This window comes from Engystomops pustulosus, chromosome 8 (genome assembly GCF_040894005.1).
Source record: "Engystomops pustulosus chromosome 8, aEngPut4.maternal, whole genome shotgun sequence".
Taxonomy (NCBI): domain Eukaryota; kingdom Metazoa; phylum Chordata; class Amphibia; order Anura; family Leptodactylidae; genus Engystomops; species Engystomops pustulosus.
In genome coordinates, this window is record NC_092418.1 from 37,742,793 (window position 1) to 37,769,046 (window position 26,254).

General features: G+C 44.0%; 1 long non-coding RNA gene across 1 annotated transcript in view; it reads right to left on the reverse strand.

Moving 5' to 3' along the window:
* LOC140076062 (uncharacterized) overlaps positions 1-25,496 on the reverse strand; it is a 54,808-nt gene extending 29,312 nt beyond the window's left edge. Inside the window, exons 1-2 of the long non-coding RNA XR_011849514.1 lie at positions 25,319-25,496; positions 24,213-24,324 (exon numbers count right to left, since the gene is read on the reverse strand). This is a non-coding gene — a long non-coding RNA (uncharacterized lncRNA). The remainder of the gene's footprint in view (positions 1-24,212; positions 24,325-25,318) is intronic.
* Positions 25,497-26,254: the final 758 nt, after the last annotated feature.

Below are 26,254 nucleotides of genomic sequence, written 5' to 3' on the forward strand. Positions count from 1 at the left end.
TGCCGCCTTCTTTTTACTTCATTATGCTGTTCTTGGACCTTTCAGCCACAGCCAAGCACCACAACTATGCTCATTTCTTGAACAAGCCACCTCCACTTTCCCTACATGGGGAGAGAAAAAGAACTGGACCGCACATCCACACATCACACAATGATCTAATGCCGCTAGGCTACATTATATAACGAACTCGAGGTTCTTAGTTACATTTTGATCAAATTGTATAAGCCCACCAACCACTTCACGGTGACCTCTTTATGGTGGGTCCCTACGCTATTTTGTGCAGCATCACATGGCGTCCACCCCCGCTGCAGCACAGCGCCCCATTCGACCCAGGTGTTTTTAAATTAGCAGGAGACTGCATTTAGGGGCCGCCTACTTCCTCTCAGCCAGTGTCTGAGACCACATGGAACGGTGAGTTTAACACCTGTTCACACATGGTGAGCCTTTTTTCCTGTTCACATGGTGCGGTGTTGCATGGCGTCCGCCGCTTCTGTGGTGCGGTGCTGGTGGGGGCCTGGGCCCGGAGCCATGGGGGCTATGTCCGCCAGTATGGGTACTGGGGGGCAACCGGGTCTTGGTCCCTGCCGGCGCTGTGCTGCAGCGGGGGTGGACGCCATGTGATGCTGCACAAAATAGCGTAGGGACCCACCATAAAGAGGTCACCGTGAAGTGGTTGGTGGGCTTATACAATTTGATCAAAATGTAACTAAGAACCTCGAGTTCGTTATATAATGTAGCCTAGCGGCATTAGATCATTGTGTGATGTGTGGATGTGCGGTCCAGTTCTTTTTCTCTCCCCATGTTGGTTTAGTACATTCTATCCCTTCATTTATTTTGTTTTTCCTGGTACCAGCACTCCGCCCCATTCGACCCAGGTGTTTTTAAATTAGCAGGAGACTGCATTTAGGGGCCGCCTACTTCCTCTCAGCCAGTGTCTGAGACCACATGGAACGGTGAGTTTAACACCTGTTCACACATGGTGAGCCTTTTTTCCTGTTCACATGGTGCGGTGTTGCATGGCGTCCGCCGCTTCTGTGGTGCGGTGCTGGTGGGGGCCTGGGCCCGGAGCCATGGGGGCTATGCCCGCCAGTATGGGTACTGGGGGGCAACCTGGTCTTGGTCCCTGCCGGCGCTGTGCTGCAGCGGGGGTGGACGCCATGTGATGCTGCACAAAATAGCGTAGGGACCCACCATAAAGAGGTCACCGTGAAGTGGTTGGTGGGCTTATACAATTTGATCAAAATGTAACTAAGAACCTCGAGTTCGTTATATAATGTAGCCTAGCGGCATTAGATCATTGTGTGATGTGTGGATGTGCGGTCCAGTTCTTTTTCTCTCCCCATGTTGGACCTCCACTTTCCCTTCCTTCCAAAAAAAAGTTCACAGTTAATGGATAGGTGGTATAGCAGCCAGTAGTGGTGATGCTTCACCTCTTTGTTTCGGTCAGCTAGAGAAAGATTCTTTATAATTGATGGTGATAACTTGTGATATTCCAAGATTGAAAGCCAATGGGGCTCATTTACTAAGGGTCCGTGGGACGCATTTTTGTTGGGTTTTCCGACGATTTCCATTTTGCACCGAATTGCCCTGGGAGTTTGCCGCACGCGATAGGATTTTGGCGCATCGGCGCAGGCTTGGACACGACAGAAATCGGGGGGCGTGGCCATCAGACAACCCGACAGATTCAGACAAACCGCGGAATTTAAAAAAGGAATTGAGTCGCAAGATCAAGCTGTCAGGTTCGCTAGGGAGATTGCTGGGACTTCTGGTTCTTCTGGTGGTACCAGCAGCGTTCTCCGAACCCCGGCGCGTATCCGCGCAAACTCCACCTCTCGTCCTGGGCAGCGGCTGCTAAGATCTCGCGCTGTCTAGGAGTGGCTGGGACTTTGAACCTCTGCTTGGTGCCTGGTTGTTTCTGCACCATGAGGGGTTAATTCCCAGATGCTGTCCAGCACCTATCAGGTTCTGGAGGTGGAGTTCTGGCTGCATAAATTGCAGCTTCACTAGTCTCCAGTGCCAGTGTTTGAAAATCCCTTTCTCCACCTGGTTGCTGCTAGTTTGTATTGCTCAGTATCTGTATCTATATTGTTGTTAACTCGGCTAGTTTTGGACTTTGACTCTTGCTTACTGATTCTGCTTTTGACGTTCCCTCTAGTTGTGACTCCGGCTTGTTTACGATTCTTTTATGTTCTATGTTTGTCAGTCTGTTTGTATTTTCCCTTATCCACACTTACTCAGTATATTCCGAGTCTTTAAGTAGTCGCCCCACGGTTTAGCGTGGGGGGGCTATAGGAAGGGACAGAGGTTGGGGCAAGCTCAGGGCACACTATCCCCTGTCTTTTGTGTACCCTATCCTAACAGAAACACTGGCCACACATAGGTCTGCATCCTGTATCCGACCTGCTACATTCTCTCCTCCCATGGAGCCTTTGTCAGCTGTGGTCACTCAGGTCCAGACCCTAACTCAGTTTGTTCAGGATCTAGCCTCCCGTCTCCAAATTCAGGAATCTAAGCAGGTTCCGGTGCAGACATCACCGCAGGATCCACTGCCACCCACACCTGAACCTAAGGTTCCTCTCCCTGACATGTTTTTTGGTGACCGTAAGAAATTTTTTTCATTTCGGGAGGGCTGTAAACTTTATTTTTCCTTACGTCCTCGTTCATCGGGCACAGAGATTCAAAGGGTGGGCGTGGTAATTTCCCTGCTGCGTGGGGATCCGCAAAATTGGGCCTTTTCTCTCCCACCTGACTCTCCATCCCGTTCTTCTCTTGACGCTTTTTTTTCTGCTTTAGGCCAGATTTATGACGAACCTGACCGCCGAGCACTTGCAGTTTCCCACCTTAGATCTCTGTGTCAGGGAAAACGGACAGCAGAAGATTATTGTGCCCAGTTCAGACAGTATGTAACTGACTCGCAATGGAATGACTGCGCCCTAAAAGACCAATTTATGTCCGGACTGTCAGACCGAGTACAGGACTTAGTCTTAGCTTATGCCGAGCCTCAGACATTAGATGATGCTATGACTCTGGTCATCCGAGTTGATCGTCGCCTAAGATCCAGGCGATCACCTCGGGTGTCCTCTGACTGTCAGCCAGCGGCCAGTCTGTCTCCAGGTAGTCCAGAATTGGAATCCATGGAGCTGGATAGCATCTCTCCTGCGCAGCGGAAGCAACATCGACTGAGACGTCATCTTTGTTTCTACTGTGGAAGTCCTGATCATCTGGTCAACACCTGTTCCAAGAGGCAGCAGCAGGAAAACTTCCGCTCCTAAGCAGTAGTCGGGGGGACTGCTTAGGAGCTCAGGTACTCCCTATTGTGTCTAGAATGTATTTACCTTGTACAGTTAAGTTTCAGTCTGTTTCCTGCACTGGTCGCGCCTTTTTGGATTCAGGTGCTGCGTCTAATTTAATCGATTATAAGTTTGTCTCTCAGTTTTGCATGTCATTGATTCCATTGTCCACTCCTATCCAGATGTCGGGTGCGGATTTGACCCCTCTACAGGCAGGGTTGATCAAATTCAGAACCCCGCAGATAAAGCTTATGGTAGGAGCTATGCATGAAGAATGGTGTTCTTTCCTAGTTATGGAAAACTTGTCTGAAAATGTCATTCTTGGTCTACCCTGGCTCCGGATCCATAATCCGGTAATTAATTGGGAAACTCTGGAGCTGGTTCATTGGGGTCCTCACTGTAAGGATCACCTGTCCAAAGTTTCATTATGTACAGTAGTAGCGGAAGATCAGAGTCTTCCAGGATTTCTCTCTGATTACTCAGATGTGTTTTCAAAACCCTTGTCCCAAGTCCTTCCTCCTCACAGGGAGTTTGATTGTAAAATTGACCTTCTTCCTGATGCTAGATTGCCAAAGGGTCGTATATATAACCTGTCAGTACCAGAACGGGAGTCACTGAAGAGTTATATTGATGAGAGTTTGGCAATCGGACATATCCGTCCCTCTGAGTCGCCCACTGGGGCCGGGTTCTTTTTTGTTGAGAAAAAAGATGGTGGTCTACGGCCGTGTATTGATTATCGAGAATTAAATAAGATAACGGTAAAAAACTCAGGTCCTCTCCCCTTGATCCCGGATCTCTTAAATCAGGTTTCTGGGGCCCAAGTTTTCTCTAAATTAGATCTCAGAGGGGCTTATAACCTGATTCGGATCCGAGAAGGGGATGAGTGGAAAACCGCATTTAATACACCTTTGGGGCACTTTGAATACCTGGTTATGCCCTTTGGTTTGAGTAATGCCCCAGCGGTTTTTCAAGGGTTTATGAACTCCATCTTTCATGATTACATCGGTGTGTTTATGGTGGTATATCTAGACGATATTTTGATTTTCTCTCCTGATATGGTTTCTCACCAGCAACATCTCCGCCAAGTACTTACCAGGTTACGCAAAAACCACCTCTTCGCTAAGCTGGAAAAGTGTGTTTTTTGCGTCCAGAAGGTTTCCTTCTTAGGTTATGTTGTGACTCCCTCTGATGTACAGATGGATCCGAGTAAGGTTCAGGCGCTCACGGACTGGGTTCGGCCTACCAATCTTAAGGCCCTACAACGTTTTTTAGGTTTCGCTAACTATTATCGGAACTTTATAAAGAGCTTTTCCGTGATCGCCAAACCCCTCACGGATCTGACCCGTAAGGGTGCTGATCCGAACAATTGGTCCCCTGCCGCTTACTCAGCGTTTGAAACTCTAAAAGCGGCATTCTCGTCAGCCCCGGTTTTGGTTCAACCTGACCTCTCTCTACCGTTTGTTGTGGAGGTTGATGCCTCCGAGGTAGGAGTAGGTGCAGTGTTGTCTCAGGGGTCTTCCACTCTCACCAGACTTAGGCCCTGTGCATATTTCTCTAGAAAATTTTCTTCTTGTGAGAGATATTATGATATTGGTAATCGAGAGCTCCTTGCCATTAAGTGGGCATTTGAAGTCTGGCGACACTTTTTGGAGGGAGCTCTTCATCCGATAACTGTGCTCACGGATCATAAGAACTTAGTATACTTGGATACTGCTAAGCGCTTGAACTCACGTCAGGCTAGGTGGGCCTTGTTTTTCTCTCACTTTAATTTTGTGGTCACCTACCGACCTGGGTCAAAAAATGTGAAGGCTGATGCCTTGTCCCGTAGCTTCGGGACTCCTGAGCTTCCAGAGGCTGCTGACAGTAATATTTTGTCTCCAGGGGTTGTGCTGGCAGCTGTCTCCTCCCACCTCTCCTCTCAAATTTTAGCAGGACAAAGATCTGCACCTAAAGACCTTCCGGAAGGCAAATTATTTGTTCCTCCTTCTTGTCGTTTGAGAGTGTTGGAGGAGACGCATTGCTCGGTATTGGCTGGTCATCCGGGAATGCGGAGTACCTTGGATCTCTTAAAGAGAAGCTACTGGTGGCCTCACATGACTAAGGATGTGCACGCATTTGTCCAAGCCTGTCAGGTCTGTGCGCGAGGAAAGACTCCCAGGAGACGTCCTGAGGGGCCTCTTCTTCCGCTTCCAGTTCCCACCAGGCCATGGTCTAACGTGTCTATGGACTTCGTCACTGATCTGCCAGCATCTCAAGGCTGTTCAGTGGTTTGGGTGGTAGTGGACCGTTTCTCTAAAATGGGACACTTTGTTCCATTAAAAAAGTTGCCTTCAGCTGAAGAATTGGCTGAATTGTTTATACAGAATATTGTACGCCTCCATGGTATACCAGATGATATTGTATCAGATAGGGGCGTACAATTTGTTTCCAAATTTTGGTGAGCATTTTGTTCTAGACTGGAAGTTAATTTGTCGTTCTCGTCGGCGTTTCACCCTGAGTCTAATGGTCAGTCTGAGAGAATGAATCAGGAGATGATTCAATATCTGCGACTCTTTGTTTCGGACAGTCAGGACCAGTGGGTGAAATTCCTTCCGTTGGCAGAATTTGCTATTAATAACCACTGTAGTTCGTCCACACAGGTATCTCCGTTTTTCTGCAATTATGGTTTTCATCCACGTTTCTCTTTTTCATCTGTGCCTGTCTCTAATATTCCTCGAGCGGAAGCTATTACATCCAAGTTGCGCTCGCTCTGGTCACAAGTTCGGGAGAATATTCAGAGGGCACAAAATTCTATGGTCCAACAAACTGAAAGAAGGCGCACTAAATCTGATACGTTTGTGGTGGGGGATAAAGTGTGGTTATCAACAAAAAACCTTAAATTGAAGGTCCCCTCTTTGAAGTTTGCGCCCAGGTTTGTGGGTCCGTTTGTTGTTACTCATATTGTTAACCCGGTTTCCTTCAAGATTACACTTCCAGCAGGGTGGCGGGTCCATAACACCTTCCATAAGAGTCTTCTGAAGCGCTATGTTGAGCCTGTTTTGCCTCTTTCTGACCCTCCTTCTCCATCTATTGTGGAGGGGAATCTGGAATTTGAGGTGGAAAAGGTGGTGAATTCCAGATGGGTAGGTAACTCCCTGCAGTACCTGGTCCATTGGAAAGGTTTTGGTCCTGAGGATAGGTCTTGGGTTCCGGCTAGAGATGTTCATGCTCCACGGTTACTCAGGTTATTTCATCAGACCTACCCTCAGAAGCCATCTTTAAGATCTAGGGGTCCGAAGGCCCCCCGTCAGGGGGGGGGTACTGTCAGGTTCGCTAGGGAGATTGCTGGGACTTCTGGTTCTTCTGGTGGTACCAGCGGCGTTCTCCGAACCCCGGCGCGTATCCGCGCAAACTCCACCTCTCGTCCTGGGCAGCGGCTGCTAAGATCTCACGCTGTCTAGGAGTGGCTGGGACTTTGAACCTCTGCTTGGTGCCTGGTTGTTTCTGCACCATGAGGGGTTAATTCCCAGATGCTGTCCAGCACCTATCAGGTTCTGGAGGTGGAGTTCTGGCTGCATAAATTGCAGCTTCACTAGTCTCCAGTGCCAGTGTTTGAAAATCCCTTTCTCCACCTGGTTGCTGCTAGTTTGTATTGCTCAGTATCTGTATCTATATTGTTGTTAACTCGGCTAGTTTTGGACTTTGACTCTTGCTTACTGATTCTGCTTTTGACGTTCCCTCTAGTTGTGACTCCGGCTTGTTTACGATTCTTTTATGTTCTATGTTTGTCAGTCTGTTTGTATTTTCCCTTATCCACACTTACTCAGTATATTCCGAGTCTTCAAGTAGTCGCCCCACGGTTTAGCGTGGGGGGGCTATAGGAAGGGACAGAGGTTGGGGCAAGCTCAGGGCACACTATCCCCTGTCTTTTGTGTACCCTATCCTAACACAAGCACTCACATGCACCAGGAAGAAGCAGGTGAACTCTGGCGGACCTCGGCGCAGAAGCGATGGTTGCAAGAACTCGGGTGCACAAGCTTAGTGAATCGCGGCAGACCTGCGTTTGCATTTTGATGTCACTGGTGACATGTCACTACAGATCATGTGACTGTAACTTCATTGGTGGCCAAATAGTGGCAGAAACTAGCTACCTTATTGGTGGTGGAGATCAGTGGTGGCTCAGCAGGGTGACAGGGCATCTGTCTCCGTCGGCAGCTCCAATTCCCCTACGACTCCATTACGGGAGTCAAGAAGAGGAGCACGTCCACAGGCCGGATTAAAGTGCTTGGGCAATACATGTGAGCGATGCTGCCGGTTTCAGTAACAAGCCACGCAGAGAGCGTGTGCGGACTGCATGCCATCATCCCTAAGACACAGTGCACAAGCGAGAACTGGAAGCTGAGGGAGTGGCAGACCAAACATAGAGAGGAGTGCCAGCACTGCCCCCTTATGAATATCCCCGACTGCTGAAGGTCACACGTCCGTCGATCCAACCTCTTATTTTGAGAGAGGTCAGAACATCAAGGTACATTTAATAAATTTTACAGTGAGACTTTAACATCTAGGTATTATTTCCCCGAAGCAATCTCAAGGTTAGAGGAAAATGATTTTGCATAGTATCGAGAACTACAGCCTTTTCTCTAATAAGTCCTTCTAACAATAAAATGGAGCAAAACTAGAATAACTTCACTAAAATTCTGAGTTAATTGAAAATGTATTTGAAATACCACACCAAGTGATGTTAGTGTTTACTCAGGAAGAGTATGACCAAAGATAGTTTTCACATATCACCCTAAGGGAGAAGGAGTCGCATAGTCTCCATGCACCCAATTATAGCGCCAATTAGTGGTTTTGTAAACTTGTTGAATTCTTTACAAGTAGCCACTAATGGCCAGTTTAAAGTTGAATCCTTAGCTGAATTTCACTTATCTAGGCCAAATGGTTATTACACGTTCCTCCACCTGCTCCAAAAAAGAGTGTATTTCCCTTCCAGAGGATACATGCTTCTAATGTCTAGTAATACAATGTGGAAAAGTGAAGTGTGGCTTTTATCAAATGTGGTGATGGATACATGAATGCTGGAAAGGGGATGGATTCAAGGCCCCTAATATTCAATGCGATAACATTCACTTGGTCAACCATAGTCTGTGTGGTCATATGGACTGAGACGTGGTTTACACATTATCCCTTTAGGCTGTGTAGTACTCCCTGCTAAAGGACACCGTACTGCCACTCCCCCCCTTCCTATAGACTCCTATTAATAACATAAAGCATAAAGACTATGAATAACATTCTTCACTGGTGAGAAGTAAGGGCAAAAAAAACGCCCTTGGCCGCCCTCATTAACTTATTAGTTAAAGCAATAGACAAGCTGAATTGTCCAATTCTTCCTGCAACATAAAGAAAATCAAATACCATCCTTCATTCAACTGCCGGTCAGTCATCTTGATCTATATATGCACGGATTGGATTCGCCCCTCAGTGTTGGTGAGCCTTTGGATTGCCGCCTGTGGAGTCTCAAACATGTGTACTTCTCCTAGGGCCAACACTCTCAATCGGGCAGGGAAAATCATAGTGTACAGTACTTGGAGATTGCGTAACCGCCTTTTAATATCAAGAAAGTGAGCGAGCCTTTTTTGCACGCCTGCAGAAAAGTCTGGAACAATGGAGATTCTTTTCCCCTCATTGTTAAGCTCTGCATGGTCTCTCGTCTTCTTCAGTATATTATCACGGTCACAAAAATGTAGTATCTTGAGCAGGATTGGGCGCGGAGGTGCCCCCGGACGAGGTGGTCGCGTTAGCACTCTATATACTCTATTGCAAACAGAGGAGATAGCACACCATCTGGGAATTTCTCCTTTATCCAGGATTCGAAAAAGCCCATCGGTCGATTACCCTCCACTCTTTCGGGCACCCCCACTAAATAGAGATTATTACGTCGCAATCTGTTTTCAATGTCCTCCGATTTATCCATTTGCATAGAGACGTTATTAATTATTTTTCCAGGTCACGCTTCACCAGAGGTAACTGATCCTCAATCTCACTGACCTGGTCCTTAACTGTGTGCACCCTATCAGTCATACTGATGTCATGACGAAAAAGTGAAATGTCCTCCGTTAGACATCCAAAGTTGGATTTCATTGTAAGCAGTGCAGAGCCACAGTGGGATATAGCAGAAAATAAATCCTTTAAAGTGGGCTCCCCAGGGGTGCTTTGCAGGGTCGTTTGTGTTCTGTCCCCTGATGTTCTACCGTGGCTGCAAGGGGGTCCATATCTAGTGTCAGATTATTCCCGCCGGGGAACATTGGGGCCCGGGTGCCTCATTTTTTATTGTCCGCGGGCCTATGGCCGACCTGGCATACTTTTCCAGGCGGGCCGCAACTTCCTATGATCTAACCTGATTTGCGCCGCCATTTTTCTTGTGCGGCGTAGCCATGGCGCTTCTCCTGCCGTCCTTCTCCTTTGACATTCTGCTCCCCAGAGCCATAGTGCACCCTCTCCTGTCTCTCAATGTGTTTGCTGCTCATCAGTAGCCGTGAAGGCAGAATAATTGCTGAATCTGTTGCAGGAGCTCTGAAGCGCATGTCTCCTCCCATGAACGGTCAGGCCATGGCTCCACTTACATTTTGTTCAAATTGCATAAGTCAGCTAACCACTTCACACTGACCTAATTTTAGTGGGTTCCTTTGCTGTTAGGTCACATCACAACGGGGTCCACCGTCACTGCAACATAGCACAAGCAGGGACCAAAACCTATCAGCCCCCCAGTACCAATACTAGCAGGCTAAGCTCACACATGGCCAGGGGCGTAACTACAATAGTAGCAAGCATAGCAGCAGTGCAAGGGGGCCCGTCCTCGGGCCCAACACTAAGGAATGAAGGATGTGCACCATTATATATATATATTATTCTGTACATTGTACAACATAATATGAATATAACATATATGTAATGTATATATGCTGTATATGCATGCATCTGTGATGTGTATATGGTGTGTATATATGGTGTTCATCTGTATATGGCACCGTATGCATGTGTCTATGTGATGTATATGCTCTATATGTGTGCAAGTGTATAAATGAGTGTAAATGAGTGAAGTGTATGTTTGTCTATAAATGTGTGCGTATATAAGTGTAATATGTATATTTTTAAGCTGCAGGAGGGCCCCATTCAAAAGTTTATGCAACACCCTCGCCGATGCAATGGCGAGGGAGTGTTTGCGAATACGTCCCACCTGCATGTAATCACATCAAACTACATGGTCCTGATAGGACATAGGGGTATTGCAGTGGTGAATCCTGCCTGGCAAGGCAGGAGTTAAGTGTTTTGTATGATGCAAGATGCTATTATCCAATGACCTGTGTTACATCCTGTCCTCTGTAAGCTGAGATGTGATTGGAGGAGCAGCCACCACCTGACCAAAGGGAGGTAATAACCCCCTGGCCAGGAATGTTCTAGAGAGAAGTCCCAGATCTCAGAGCAGTCTCTCTCAGGAGAGATGAGATCTTCTTTCAGAGAGATTCTAGTGTAGGAGAATCCTAGAGTGAGTGAACAATCTCTGTCTAGCCCATACCAGAGCAGGAAGAGCCTAGCCCCTGCCTCTGAAGAGTGGAGCAAGAAGACTAGAGTTAGTATAGTGAGGAAAAGGGGTATCATCTTACCTTTAAAGGTGATACCTGAAGCCCTACAGGACAAGCTGAAGCTTCCTACCAGGACACAGCTGCCTCCCAGCCTGCCCTCTACATCCAGGCTGGTGAACTATCTCCTGAGGCTCCCTCCAAAAGCATCTCAGCACTCCATCTACCTGTTAAAGGCACGTTGCTGCGGTTCCTGCCGGTTCAAATAAAGAACTGTAAGTTGTTTTCTTCAACTTCTGTCTCCGTCTGGTCCCTGCTAATACGGCTGCCTTCATCACCGGCACCCTGTCCACCACACAGAGACTCACACTCGGGACATTAAGGGGTTGCCCCAGGGAGATCCGCTATAGCAGCCTCTCCCTCATCTTTTCTTGCCAACACCACCCTGCTGGAGACCTGCCAGGCTGTAGGACAGCCCTCCGGTTCCCCCGTACCAAGCACCGTGACAATAGCATGCTTAGGCCGCAACCGCCAGCCACTCCGGTACCGCGGGCCCCGGCTGTCTCCAGGCCTCTCCTGTAGGGCTAGGCCCCGGTGGGGGATGTTGCATTTACCTCTCCTAGTTATACCTCTGCCCATGGCTCTGATCCTTACCAGCACCCGACAGTGGACGCCATGCAGTACTGCACCGTGTGCAGGAGGGCCCCATTCAAAAGTTTACCTCTCCTAGTTATACCTCTGCCCATGGCTCTGATCCTTACCAGCACCCGACAGTGGACGCCATGCAGTACTGCACCGTGTGAACAGGTCTTAAATGCTCACCATTCTCACCATGGTCTCATAAACTGGCTGAGAAAAAGTGCTATTTGATCAAAATGTAACTAAGAACCTCAAGTTCATTTTGTTAATACAGTCTAGATCAGTGATGGCGAACCTTTTAGAGACTGAGTGCCCAAACTACAACAAAGACCCACTAATTTATCGCAAAGTGCCAACACAGAAATTTAATTTGTGATTTATACTCTTCTCTGTCACAGTTTTCATTGATACCAGCCCCTGAGGTTACCAATAAAACAGAAAATAGTCCCAGGTACAGCTGTCACTTTAAAACAGCAAGTCCTGGGCTGTCTGGGACTGCAGGAAGATACCTGGAGTCATCTCTGGTGATGGCCTGAGTGCCCACAGAAAGGGCTCTGAGTGCCACCTCTGGCACCAGTGCCATAGGTTAGCCATCACTGGTCTAGATCATTGTATAATGTATGTATGTGGGGTCCAGATCTTTCTTCAAATGTTAAGGTATAGTTTAAGTCCTGTCCCCTCATTTATTTCTTTTTTTCTGATCACCAACACACCTAGGTGTTTTTAATTCACATGTAGTGGCCACCTACTTGCTCTCAGCCAGTTTCTGAGACCATATCGAATGGTGAACATTCAAGAGCTGTTCACATGGTGAAGTACTGCATGGCACTGTTTCTGTGGTGCTGGTGGGGACCCAGGGCCCAGATACATGTGGGTTCCTTAATCCAGCATGGGTCCTGCTCCCTGCTGGTGATAAGTTAGTGACATTAGACACCATGTGATGCCGCACACATTAGTGTAGGGACCCACTAAAACGAGGTCACTGTGAAGAGGATAGATGGCTTATGCAATATGATAAAAATGGCACTAAGGATCTCTAGTTCATTTGGTAATGGAGCCTAGTAGCCATAGATCATTGGGTAATGTGTGGATGTACAGTCCAGATCTTTCTCTCTCCAAATGTTGGGTTTAATATAATTGTATTGCATCTCACTATGTTTTAAAATAATTTCCCTAAAAGGTTTTCACTGGAAAATTGTGATTATTTTGCCAAATTCAAGGGCTCTCTCTCCCACTCCCTCTCAGGATGGATCAGAGTGGCTTAAAATGTCACGATGCAAAGGATGTGAACCCTTTGTGCCACAAGACCCACCTCCTCAGAGGGCAATGGCCCGGCAATCCCCTTGTTCTTCACAGAACTCCTGATGGTGGAGATGTCAAGGGGACACCAGATGCACCACCAAGGAGACCGGAACATGTGACAGCTGGTCCAAGGGGAACTGAAGAACACCAGTACGAGGCCAGAAGGAGGCACTGAAGAGAACACAGGTACAGCGGTACAGGTGCAGGGAATGGGGCAATACAGCTGAAAACACCACTAAGAAGTAAAGCAGCAGAGCACTACAGGCAAGTCTCAAGGTACTTGACCTGCAGGCACTGAAGGAGAGGGCAGGGTGCAATAAATACCTGCTGGAGGAACAGGATTGGTTGCTCAGGTCACAGGAACAGTTCTTTTAACCCCTTAAGGACGCAGCCATTTTGTAGCTTAAGGCTCAGCCCGATTTTTTTGGATTCTGACCTGCGTCGCTTTATATGGTTATAACTTTTGAACACTGTTACTTATCAAAGCGATTCTGAGATTGTTTTTTCCCCACATGTTGTACTTCATTTTAGTGGTAAATTTTGGCTGATAAGTTTTGCGTTTATTTACAAAAAAAAGAAAATATGATAAATTTTTTGAAAAATTTGCCATTTTCGAAATTCTAAATCATTGCGTTTTCAGGCAGATAGATTTACCACCTAAATAAGTTGCTGAATAACATTTCCCATTTGTCTACTTTACATTTTCATAATTTCTGAAATGTTTGGATAATTTATTTTGATGTCACGCGGCTTAAAAAAAGAATATCGCTTTTCCGGATTTTCAGAATTGACTATTTTGGGGATAAATACAGTTTTGAATGAAATTTTACATATTTAGCATCAAAACCCCCTATATAACCAACCCATTTTCAAATCTGCACCCCTCAAGCTATCAGAAACAGCTTTTACGAAGATTGTTAACCCCTTGAGATCTTCATAGTAATTGAATCAAAATGGAGGTGAAATTTAGAATGGTCATATTGTTCCCTTATACGTTCATTTAGCACTAAAATTTACACATTTCCAAAATATAAAAAGAGAAAACCCACCATACAATTTGTTCTGCAATTTCTCCTGAGTGCAGCGACCCCCCCACATGTGGCTGTGACTTGTTTTATGGGGGCACAGCGAGGTGCAGAAGGGAAGGAGGGCGCTGCAGCTGCCAGGATTTTAGTTTCCTCATTGGCCCCTTTTGAAGGCTATAAAATTTTCGCTTTTTCGTTATTGGGGCCATGTGACGGCATTTTTTTTGCGGGATGAGATGCTTTTTCCATTGTTACCATTTTGGGGTTGGTATCACCTATTGTTGAAAATTTAGGAACTTTTTTTGAGGGCAGGAGTAGAAAAGCATCAATTCTGTACTGGATTTTTTACTTTTTTTTTTTTTGGTGTTCACCGTATAGACTAATAATCATGTTATCTTTATTCTATGGGTCGATACGATTACGGGGATACCAGACTTGAATATATTTTCTTACGTTTTACTAAATTTGTCAAACAAAACCATAATGTGGGGAAAAATCTATCATTTATGTATTGCCATCTTCCAAGTGGCATAACATTGTTACTTTTTTGGCTACGGAGCTGGTTGATGGCTTGTTTTTTGCGGGACATGTTGTACTTTGCACCAGTATCATGTCTGAGTACATATGGTTTTTTGATCGCATTTTATAGCATTTTTTGTGGGATTGAAAAGGTAAAAATCATAATTTTTGGAGGGTTTATAACAGTTTTTTTTTTACGGCGTTTATCGTGGGGGTTCAATAATGATTTACTTTTATTCTACGGGTTGTTACGGACGCGGTGATACTATATATGTGGGGTTTGTGTTATGATTTAGACTTTTTTTTTAGTTATATGTCTCTTTATATGTTTTGGGAGTTTGGGGCATTTTTAGTGATTTATGACTTTATTTTTTTATTGAATAACTTTTTTTTTTTTACTTTTTCACTTTTATACCATGGGACATGAAGAAGCAATCTTCTGATTGCTTGTTCATGATAATACTCTGCAATACTCATGTATTGCAGAGTATTATCAGTGTCAGCCTATACACTTGCATAGGCTGGCACTGTGCCAGTAAGATGACGTCACAGACGCCATCTTACTGGCAATTCATGCAAGTAACTCTGGGGTCCAGATCGGACCCCAGAGTTGCTATGGCAACGATCGGCGCCCCCCGAAAACGGTTCGGGGGGGCCGATCGTGGGGGAAAGACCCCCCAGATGCTTGTTAGATGCCGCGGTCGCGCTGACCGCGGCATTTAACGGGTTAAGCACCCGCGATCGGAGACAACTCCGATCGCGGGTGTTACACTGGGGTGCCGGCTATTAGTTACAGCCGGCACCCCGTGTTTCCCGATGCCGGTTCGGCTCTGATCCAGAGCCGAGCCGGCATAAGCGCCGTGGCGGATATATCCGCCACTGAGCGCTAAGTCATTGCGCTCCGTGGCGGATATATCCGCCACGGAGCGTGAAGGGGTTAAAGCACAGGAAGTGATGTCATCGCAGTTCCTGTAGAAACCAGAGTAGAGCAGACTTGACAGAAACTCTGGAATGGATTCCAGGAAACACCACTTTCACAGACAGGAAATCCAGGAGGGAGTAAGGCTTGGAAAGCACCTGGTAGACTAGTCAGTGCTGCCTCCTGCGCTGCAACGCAACTTGCCGGCAGCCAAGGTGTAGATGACCAGAAGGGGCAACGCCCCTGTGAACACAAGATCTGGAGATGGAATAGTGAATAGGAGAGCGCCGGCGCTCTGCAACCGCCATTACATAAAACATTCTTTTAAGCTTAATTATGTGCAATCTGATCAAAAATGTAACTTAAATGAGTGTTTCCAAATCTATCATGAAAAAGAAAATTATTTTTAGCTCCTAGCAAGTATGTCCCCCAATGGTGTATTTAGCCTTTAAATTTGCAATATGTCATTTATTTGAAGATTTGACTGTGGAGTTCATCCTTTGCAAGTTGTAAGCCGTGAAAAGAAGTTAGATACAGGGGAATAACCTCAGGGGTTTAGATGGTGCAGTTGTACTCAGGCCCAGGAGCATTAGGGGACCAATAAGATAACAGTGGGATAAATCTGCTATGCCTTGTCCACCAGATTCCCTGCAGGCTGTGCCATGTTTTTCCTTATAGGATGAAAAATAGTTGAATATTTTTGTTGACTATTCTGTGAAATTTAGCTCTACAGGTCCATTTCTGCTGCAGATTGTTTTTATATTTTGCTTTCACTGTAAATGCAGCACATTTTCTGCAGCGGGAAAAATTGTCCCATGTTGACACAGCCTAAAGCAAGGTCAGTACTGTTCTGCACGAATTATGTGAGCCCGAAATTCTGCAACAGAATAGCTAGTTGATTCTAATGTGATTTCCATAAAATTATACTTTTTGTAGAGAATGAAGTGCGACACATTCATCTATTCACCTGTAACTAATCTGTAGCTTGGCCTTGTCGTGCACTTTAGTTTGAGCTGATGGATTGAGCTGGACATTTTGCTTCCAATGATCTTATTAAAAGTACACCTGTCTCATTGCAATATTGAGTAGGTAGGAGATGACATGGAATTGGGCAGGTGGGGGCAAAGGTTACGTTGAAAAGTTTTATCACACATGAAAATTTACTACACACTTTATGCACATACATTCATGGCTGCCATCAGCAATTTCCGTGCAAGTTAGGGTGAGAGCCTCTGGTCTCTACCAATACTTACTGTATAATCATGAAAGGTGCACTCTACATGAAGGATAAAAGAGTGATTTTATTGCACTGGAAAAGAGAAATACATTTTCTTCCACAAACATATTTAGTCTTTTTTTATTTTATCCACTAATATTGATTGTTCAAGCTTCATAGAAAAAAAAAATTCAGAGAACATCGGGTAGATGTATCAATCTGTCTAGGCCAGAATAATGGAGTAGTGCTACAAATTTTAGACCATTTTTGGGAAATTTCCCGACGAGGATCAGGTAGTAAAAGCTCTCCTTACTGGGATACTCAAAAAGAGTCAAAAGCACTGGCACTGCCTCTATACAACTCCCTGCATATATTAGTCGGGGCTGATAGTTCACCTGTGGGATCATCTGGGCGTGCTAGTTGCAAATTAAGCAAAATGATGGTGCTCTGTCATGTAGCAGGAGTAGAATCAAGGAGTACATTGCAGCACTCACCGGAGCTTTGTAAAACTTCATGAGGCTCATTTACTAAGGGTCGCGCTCGCACTTTTGTCGGATTCTGCACCATTTTCGGGGCTAAAACAGCTTACACAGGTATTTAATAAGTGTGTGCGCTGGGATTGTGTCACACGGGACCCTTTTGTGGCCCAGCTGCGCTGGCTTCCATGTGACCCAAATTAGGGGGCAAGCCATTGGTCGATCCCACTGATTCAGACTAAGTAGGGGAATTAACTTTCAAATTGTGTCGCAAGCCATAGCCCTAAGATGCACCACTAAAAAGATGGGGAACTCTGTCAGACCTGAGCGAGTGACACATTCAGGAGATCGGGCGCACAATCTTAGTGAATCGCGGCACAGTGCATAATGTGAACTCCAGTGACCGGGTAAGTAAATGTGCCTCCATAAGCTTTATTTAGTGCATTCAGGTACAGGCATATAAGGACGCCGACATGCAGCCGACGGGCCGTTTTGCACTATGTAGCGCTTTCTCTAGCCTCCTAGAGAAAGCGCTACATAGTGCGAAACAGCCCGTTGTTTTACAAAGCTCCAGTGAGTGTCGCACCTTGATCTACTACTCCTTGATTCTACTTACGGAGACTTTGGCAATTTAGGCCACCTTGTAGGAGTGTGGAGACTCCACTGGGGGATTCTAGGAAAATGTACGTTTTCCAGGATGGAAAAAGGAAAAGTACACCCAAACTCTGGAGTGGTCTATTCACTATTCATCACATGCCTTGGTGGCAAAATGCATTTTGAAGTTATACAAAGGAATTAGCATATTTTTGCATATTTACATCCAGCTCATTTGCTGGGTTTTAAATGCTACTCTAATTGTATGCAGGTATTTTTTCTGGCAAATTTTGGTTACTCCCATGGTAATCTCACTGATTCAAGTGTTTTATACCTTGACATGTTCCCCTATAATAATAGGGTTATTTATCATTTGGCTGAATCCTTGCAATAGTTCTATGTATGTCTTTGGAGATCCACCGTCATCAGATCTATTAAAGTGGGTTTGGCCCTTTAATAAATTTGTTTGCAATGGTCTAATGCTTTGCTTGCTGACGAAACTTTAAAAAGATAAAGTTGAAGAAAATTAACAAAATGTACAGAAAGTCAAAGCACAAACACAAACTGTGGAAGTGGAGCGCCTATGCGACTTTAAAAAGTCATAAATCAAGCTTTGCACGGCGTTGCATTAGCCATTTTGTTATGTCTACGGCACTACAGTATATTAAAGCTTTGTGAATAACCCTGTGTGACTTTTTACTGCTAAAAATAATCAATGGGCATATGTCAGCATAAGGACTATAGAGGGGTATTTATCATTGGTTTTCCTGGGGTTTTTTTTTTGGGCTTAAAAAAGTCTCAAAAAAGTCACATAAAGGGTTTTTAAAACTTTTTATTGCTAAAAAGTCTCACCAGGCTATTTCCACCTCTTCATTAATCTGGTGTTAACATAGAACTACTGCTAGTGTATCGCCATTTTTAAGCCAGATTCATGACGTTCGCAAAAACCCTCATAGTCCCCCCAGTCCCCTGCTGGGACGTTTTATGCATTTTGAGACTTTTTGAAGAAAAAAAATCCCAGACAAAAAATAGACCATAAGAACATTTTTTCATTTATTTAAGGACCAAAGCCACTTTAATGAATCTGGGCAGCGGAGCTCCAAAAATAGATAGAGTACTTTCCTTATGATAAATAAGACCCTATGACTGCCACAGACTCTCTGACAGAAAGCTGGGATCTATTGGGTAATCTGATAAGTTTTTATCATATTCAACCATTTGTGCTGGAGTAAATATTCTGCAGGATAAGAGCATAGTGCAGTGGTGGAGAACCTATGGCACGGGTGCCAGAGGTGGCACTCAGAGCCCCCTCTATGGGCACCCGCGCCATCACCCCAGTGCAGAGTTCGCAAGACAGGACTCAAGGCCTCTTGCAGTCCCAGGCAGTTCCTGGCTACAATGATAATCCAAACTTATTCTCCTTCTTTCTACTGTATTGGTGTCCTCAGTGCCTATACAATTTAAGGCTATATTCACACATACGTTGCCCGCCGTACCGCAGTACACGGCGGCGCAGGGGAGAGGAGGAGGGGGTGAGCGCCGCCGTGTACTGCGGTACGGGAGAAAGATGAGATGAGCGCCATATTACGGGAGAAAGATGGGACATGTCCTATCTTTCTCCCGGCTATCGAACGGTATGCCGTGCGCCCATTGCCATGTATGGGGGACGTATATACCCCGTATATACATCGGCCGTGTATATGTCCCCCATACGTGTGTGTGTGAATATAGCCTAAACCTGTGACAGAGCAGGGAGTAATAAGTTACTGCTTAAATTCTCGCATTGGCACTTATACATGGGTATTGGTTGTAGTTTGGGCACTTGGTGTATGAAAGGTTTGCCATCACTGCATAGCACCTTTCACCCATCAGAGGGCCTCTGATTATCTCTCTAACAGCCACTTGAATAGGTGGCTTCTCACTTGTCTTAAATATTCCACCACTTAACAAGTAATCAATGTCAATCAAGTTTCCTGTTTTTCGAGCACGGCCTGGTCTTAGTAACCATATACCGCCAATTTGAGGCATTTGGACATGGATGCCCAAATGTCTGACTGTTGGCTCCCTATATTTTATGGTTGATGGGTGTATATTCTAGTCAATTTATATTTTTCTATTTTATCTGAAAAATAAGAAAAGCTATAACAGCAAATACTTCTTCCACTGATAAACACCTCGTTGTAGGACTACATGAAATGCTCTTAACCGAGAAAACAAGTTATGATTATCAAAGTGAAAAAAAACACAATAGATTCGTAATAGCATTTTGTTATTTTACCACAGTGTTCTTTTCCATTTGCAGCTATACAACACTTCATCAGCTTCTGCTGTTTTTTTGTTATAACAGAAAGACACATGATAGATTATTAGGATGAAGAATCCATTTTCCCAGCATGTCGTTTAGATGCAAAAGACCCCCAATCACAATGTGGTATGGAGATGAATACTAGGTAGAGTATGGCTCTGGTGGGGATTCTGTCCTTTCCCAATGTTATCTGCTGTGTAATACATTTTGTTTTTGCAACATGTTGTCCGGGTACATTATGTATAATGGACAAAATGGAGCAGATTTATCATCAAGTTTCTGAGGTAAAACTGTTCTAGTTGCCCATGGTAACCAATCAGAGCTCAGCTTTCATTTTTAAACAGCTGTTTATAAAATTAGAGCTGATCTCTGATTGGTTACCATGGGCAACTAGAACAGTTTTACCTCAGTCATTTCTGATAAATCTCCCCAATTAATATGACTGATTAGAAACACTGGTGTTTGTTGGGCTTACTCACTGATATAGGAGAGTGCTACAAATGTAGCAGAGGAACCAAGGGGGCAAATCAGAACTTATGGGCACTGAGATAGTAGAAAGACAATGGCGCCATAATATGGTACAGCACAGAGGTCATTCGGGTCATAATTTTGTTGGCTGACACGTGGCCCCATTGCTTCCTATGTGCTCATGTACTTCACCATGAGTGGGTTGACTGCCCATGCCACAAATTATAGAACAGCTTCCATTTCTGTCTGTCCTTGCCTTCCAGGGAGCCATTTTCTAGTGTTACTGGCAATATGGGCAATGTCTGATCGACCGCAAAAAAGGAATCATGTTCCTCTATTTGCAGTCACACGTTTGTGTGTGTGTACACGTTTGTGTGCAGCAGGCTCTCATATAATGAATCAAGAACAGAAATATATAACATAAATTACAATAAGAGATAAATTAATTGAAAAATCCAGCAAGTATGGGGTTCTCCTTTAAATGCATTTTTAGATTTTTCCCATATTTGTTCAGGGACAGATATAAGTAAATGTATACTTTAGAATTTGAAAGTTTTTTTCCCGATTATGCCATGTAGACATGGAGGGGTGTGAAGGGGGTGTGGTCAGTGACAGAGTGGGGTGGTGCAAGGTGTTCCTCTCCTGGGCACAGCTTGCACCTAAAGTGTCAGACCTGGTGTACAAGTGCCTCTCTGGGATTTATCAGGAGGCCGAAGCCTCCCATGGCTGGGACACATCATACAATGGAGCACATAGCACCAGTGTAATATAAATGTCCATCTTTGTGTCCTTTATATATATCTTTGATATATTTCCACTCTCTTCTGTAGCGATCACCTCCATTGAATGTCCTTCTTGCAGGTCTCTGGGTTTGGGGGGCGAGGGGTTCGATGGCACTAGATTCTGCTGTGCCTTGAGCTTCCCTCTCCTTGTGCTGTTGGCTCTGCTCTCTCCTACAGCGATCAACTCTGCTGATAGTCCTATGGGCTGTTCTGTGGGATGGGGGCCAGGGGCTCAATGGCAATAAATGCTGATGTTCCTGATGGAAGCCCATTTTCGGGGTCCTGGGCTTTTTACCTTGTTCAATCATCATTGCTGACCATTGCTGGATTGGGATAGAAGGATGCCGGGTCTCCAACCTGGTTGACGGAAGCCTGGTTCCTGGGTTCAGAAGACTGGAGACCTGGGCATAGGAAAGCCTCCTAGCAAGTGCTACTGTTGTGTTTTTACACACAGCTACCATCGATCCAAGTCCGATCAGGATCCGCCGTTCACAGTTGCGTCACCATAGGGTCACAGTGGTGTAAGTAGGTGTAGTAGTAACTAATGGTCTCTGAAGCTGGGGGAAATGAGGGGAGAAAGGGCCAGAGCACAGCATATGGAAGCCATCTGACACTGCGCCACTTTGAAGCTCTACAAAATGCAAACTCATATAGTAAATACAGACACAGTATGTACACTTCCATACATCATACACCCATACACATCAAATATGCACACATACTGTATAGTACATACACATTATATTCACAAATATAGTAAATATAAATCATATACTTAGTATATAGAGACCATATATACAGTGTAAACACACCATACACACATACTACATATACATAAATATAGAATATGCACACATACATACTATATATAGATATCATACATACAGTATACACACACATAGCATAGGGCAAATAAACTCACCTTCTTGAGATTGTGATACCTTTTAATGGCTAGCTGAAATATAAAATGTTACAAGAAAGCTTTCAGGACAGCTATGGTCCCATTATCAGGCATGATGTAACAGGCTTTCTGAAGTGACACAGATCGTATACACAATGAACAGAGAAGTTATGGTGTATAAGATCTGTGTCACTTCAGAAAGCCTGTTATACCATGTCTGATGAAGGTACCGAAGATATCCTGAAAGCTTGCTTGTAACATCTTATATTTCAGATAGCCTTTAAAAGGAATCACAATCTCAAGAAGGTTACTTTATTTGACCTATCAAAGGCAACAGGAATTTCTTCAATTGGCGAACATGGTACAAAACTTTTTTTCTTGTGACATTTAGCATATACAGACCATACATCATTTACACTCATACTGCATATACACACATACATCATATATACAAAATTACAGCATATACACACATACATACAGCGTATACAATATGTAAACACATGCAGCATATACACACCATATATACTCATACTGCATATACAGAAACAAACACACATTCAGCATATTCACACATAGCACACATTCACTCTGATTGTTTCATATGGCTATTATTAGTCTGTAATGTCTTATTTTATTTGTATATGCTCCCCAGAGTCTGTAAAGCGCTATGGAATTTGATGGTAGTAATAGAGTTTATTATTATTATTATATCAGATACACACCATATACACACATACAGTAGATATATACACAATTTATACACTCATACACACATGTATGGACTCACTGTTAGGCTCCTTATGCTGGGGCCCAGTAGCTGCTGGCTACATGGAGGAAGAAGATGGCAGGAAGTAGAGATGACAGATCCCTAGTCCTGCCACCCTGCTGTTCTTTCCCCCTCAGCTGATTGCTCTCGGCTCAGCTGTGTACTGTTATACTATACATTGTATATCATAATGGGGCACATTTACTTACCAGGTCACTCAAGTTCACAGAAAATGCATTGTCCGTCTATAATCTGCGTGCGGCTCTTCGCTAAGATCGTGTGTGAGAAATCATGAATGTGTCGCTTCCCCACTCAGGTCACCATCCTTTTTGTGTTGCATCTTTAATATAGGACATGTAACACAATTTGAATGTTAAATACGGGCTCAGTCCGAATCAGTCAGACCATCTGATGGCATGCCCCCTAATTTGTGTCACATGGAAGCCAAGGCAGCTGTGCCACAGAATCCAAGCGCACACACTTCTTAAATATTTGTGCAAGCCATTTTAGCCTAGAAGAATGTGAACAGTCCGACTAAAGTGCACAGCTTGACCCTTAGTAAACAAACCCCAATTTGTATAAGACAGTGCACCTCCTCCATTATTTAGTGTGGTAGGTCGGGTGACGAGCTCCCTGACACTGCATGCTCCCTAGCAGCTTTTTTGGCTGCTAATCCTGTTGTTACGCCCCTGGTCCAACCCCGTTAAGATTATAAGCCCCTTGAAAGTAATGTGAAAATATTTTGCTAGATGGAATCTATTACAACAAAACCTATAAAAGTAAAATTAGACAAAATTGCGTCACTGCCACTGGAGGCTACGTCCAGAAACTAGATGAATCACATGCTTTATGGAGCATCTCATTGCTTCTGATGCTTTCCTTGACGCCATAAACCACAAAATCCAATGAAAAATAGCACTAACCACTGCCCTTTGGCACCTGTATTATGATTCCTTCACAGTATGAGATAGTGAGAGCAGTTTATTAGATATATTGTAATTAAGTCCTGCCGTTACCAGATGTACGTTTAAATAAAGAAACCGGATCAATTCTGAAAATTACATCACAGACAAAGAGCAAGCTGTGAATTACTGACAGGGTAACAACTTTTTTCCCCCTCTGATAACATTAAAAGAACATAATCGCTCCAGTATAAAAACAATGCAACAGGTAGTACTATAAAAGCACCCGGCGCTACCATTAAAAGATCGTTTCCCAGCTGAAAATTAGCATTTTGAGCAAGTTTATCTCATTAGGATGTTGCTTACATTCCGCTATACAGAAAACATTGGAACTGCTACCATTGCTTCACAGTGGAAAGAAAGCAGAATCCCATAATAAAGATGATTATTAGTCCATTAGTTAGTTATCAAATGAAACCACTACTGCTTCTGTGCACCAATTAAAGGAGTGTAGATGGTTAATATTTTATATTATATTCAACTCACCATTCATCTACTTTTCCTACTTCCTGGGCGCCGTCCCCTTCTGCTAATTTATACTTCCTGTCCCTTTTCAAAACACAGGAAATGACTGCTCGACCAATCAGAAAGGGGAAAGCTAGAAAACAATACGTTTTTATTTTTATACGATTTTGACCATTTTTAAAAAATTTATAGAATGTTTAAAGGAAACCTACCATCAAAAATATTTCTTTTGAGGTGGATCTGAAGGTATGTAGGTAGAAACTTTCATAGCCCCAATCTGTCTTCACCTAATTCCTTAATACTTTCTAAATTGAGCTATACATTATCTACCTAATATGATAATGGCAAAGGGCTACTGAGGCGTGGAGCAGCCTCTCTGGACACTGGGAGCAAAGGTTACTCTACACCCAGGTAGCCCTACCAACCCTCCTACCTACATGTCTTCGGCGTACTGCTCACACTTCTGTAGTGGTTCTGACTCCTCAAGATATCTGCACATGCGCAGTCGCTCTGGCTTTAGAGCGCATGCTTAAAGCAACGCTCATGTCTGCCCTGAATCGAGAGCTACAGCGCATGTGCAGCTCTCTGAAGGAGTAAGGACTTTTACAGAAGTGTGAGGAGCGTACCAAGGATGAGCAGGTAGGAGGGAGTCTACTGGGGCGTGGATAAGCCTTTACTCCCAGTATCGGTATTGGCTACTACACACCCCAGTAGCCTCAGCTGAAAATAAGCATATTAGGAAGATAAAGTGTAGCTTTAGAAAGTATTATAGAATTACGTAAAGATAGATTAGGGGCTAGAAAATTACTAGCAACCTATGCCCAGATAATGCTTAATAGGTAGATTTCTAATGGTAGGTTTCCTTTAATGGATTATGTTTTGGGTGTCCAAGTCTATCATTAATTACAATTTTACATTTATACGAAGTAGTGGTTTATAATATAGGTGGTTTGGACCACCCACCGAATCTAAAACTTAGAAGAACCTTCACCCAATCCTTGTACATCTTTTCCTGCTCTCAATATACATGTACACATTTCAGGACTTTTGAAGGTCATCCATAGGTCCTGAAACCACAGATTTAAAACAATGCATCTTCCATTCCCTAAGAAGCTTGATTCTAGTACCATATGAAGAAGGTGAATTCCGGACTTGTAGATTTTAATATCCATGCAGCCATGAAGACCCATGTCTTAATCTGCAACTGTTTATACCTAGACACAATCTACAGAAAAGGTATTAAAACTATGCAAATATTTGAAACATGATTATTACAAACTATTAAAAATGCTTTGCAGGACCTTAGGCACTACATATCTTATTGCTCAGGCACCTCCTAGGAGTAGGTGCCTTAAACACCATAGGTTGTGTTTTAATTATGATCTGTAATGTGCTGGAAATTATGTTGATATATTAATAAAGATTTATTTTATTTATGAATATAGCTAACCTATGGAGGGGATCTTTTGCCAAAAGAAGAAAGTTTTTCTATATAGGAATATCCCTCTACCTTTTACTTCTTCTATATATGTCCCTTACATAAGGATCATTTTACAGTATTGATGTGCTGCTAACCCATTTATGGCCGTAATACTTTACCTACAATCATAGCCCGGCACTTTAGACATAAAACTACTTTAAAAGCCTGCTTGTAGTTGCATTGAAGAAAATATCAGAAAGAAAAGCAGCAAGGACAACAAAATACAAATTATAACCCCTATTATCTTTACTCTGCATCTGTCTGTAGTGGAAAGTAACATAGGAGAATAGATTCCCAGGTGTCCTTGTAATTGTCATCTATTACCTACAGCAGAAAAAAGAACTATGTAAAGAATACTTATCTGTTGTTTAGCTCTTCAGGGAAAAGTAAAGTAATACTTTATGTACTAAATGCCACTTCGCTGAAGAAAGGTCTTGCTGTGTTGCTTGTGCCTGAAGCAAAATATCACAATGCAGAAAATATGTAAGCATAAGAAGACCTGTCACCTTCCAGGAATATTTCCTGATGAAAGACACCATCAAAACTGTCTAAGTATCATACAAATCTTGTGCACATTAGAAAT